Source organism: Arachis hypogaea, chromosome 19 (assembly GCF_003086295.3).
Source record: "Arachis hypogaea cultivar Tifrunner chromosome 19, arahy.Tifrunner.gnm2.J5K5, whole genome shotgun sequence".
In the NCBI taxonomy this organism is placed as follows: Eukaryota; Viridiplantae; Streptophyta; class Magnoliopsida; order Fabales; family Fabaceae; genus Arachis; species Arachis hypogaea.
In genome coordinates, this window is record NC_092054.1 from 56,339,569 (window position 1) to 56,340,707 (window position 1,139).

At 39.9% G+C, this 1,139-nt stretch overlaps 1 non-coding gene across 1 annotated transcript; it reads left to right on the forward strand.

Moving 5' to 3' along the window:
* Positions 1 to 627: 627 nt before the first annotated feature.
* Positions 628 to 734, forward strand: LOC112781374 (small nucleolar RNA R71). The gene has a single exon (XR_003192154.1). It is a non-coding gene; the product is annotated as a small nucleolar RNA R71 (small nucleolar RNA).
* The last annotated feature ends 405 nt before the right edge of the window (positions 735 to 1,139 follow it).

Below are 1,139 nucleotides of genomic sequence, written 5' to 3' on the forward strand. Positions count from 1 at the left end.
AGTCATGAAACTGTGAGCGATCTTACTTAGATCAGAGATTATGGTTTCTAAGTCAGAGAAGCTCTGCTTAGAATTCTCTGTCTGTTGCTTAGAAGATGATGGAAAAGGCTTGCTATTGCCAAACCTATTTCTTCCACCATTATTATTATTGAAGCCTTGATTAGGCTTCTGTTGATCCTTCCATGAGAAATTTGGATGATTTCTCCATGAAGGATTATAGGTGTTTCCATAGGATTCTCCCATGTAATTCATCTCTTCCATTGTAGGATTCTCAGGGTCATAAGCTTCTTCTTCAGAGGAAGCTTCCTTAGTACTGACAGATGCAGCTTCCATTCCAGTCAGACTCTGAGAAATCATATTGACTTGCTGAATCAATATTTTATTCTGAGCCAATATGGCATTCAGAGTATCAATCTCAAGAACTCCTTTCCTCTGAGTTGTCCCATTATTCATAGAATTTTTTTCAGAAGTGTACATGAACTGGTTATTTGCAACCATTTCAATGAGTTTCTGGGCTTCTGCAGCGTCTTCTTCAGATGAAGAGATCCACCAGCAGAGTGATCCAATGACATCTTGGACAATTCAGACAGACTATCATAGAATATACATAAGATGCTCCATTCTGAAAGCCTGTCAGAAGGACACCTTCTGATCAATTGCTTGTATCTTTCCCAAGCTTCATAGAGGGATTCACCTTCCTTCTGTCTGAAGGTCTGGACTTTCACTCTAAGCTTGCACAACTTTTGAGGTGGAAAGAATTTGGCCAAGAAAGCATTGACCAACTTTTCCCAAGAGTTCAGGCTTTCCTTAGGTTGTGAGTCCAACCATGTCCCAGCTCTGTCTCTTACAGAAAAAAGGAAAAGCATAAGTCTGTAGACCTCAAGATTAACCCCATTGGTCTTAACAGTGTCACAAATTTGCAAGAACTCAGCCAAAAACTAATGAGGATCTTCCAATGGAAGTCCATAAAACTTGCAATTCTGCTGCATTAGAGAAACTAATTGAGGCTTAAGCTCAAAGTTGTTTGCTCCAATTGAAGGAATTGAGATGCTTCTTCCATAGAAGTCAGAAGTGGATGCAGTAAAGTCACCAAGCATCTTCCTTGCATCTCGACCATTGTTGTTATTTTCGGCTGCCAT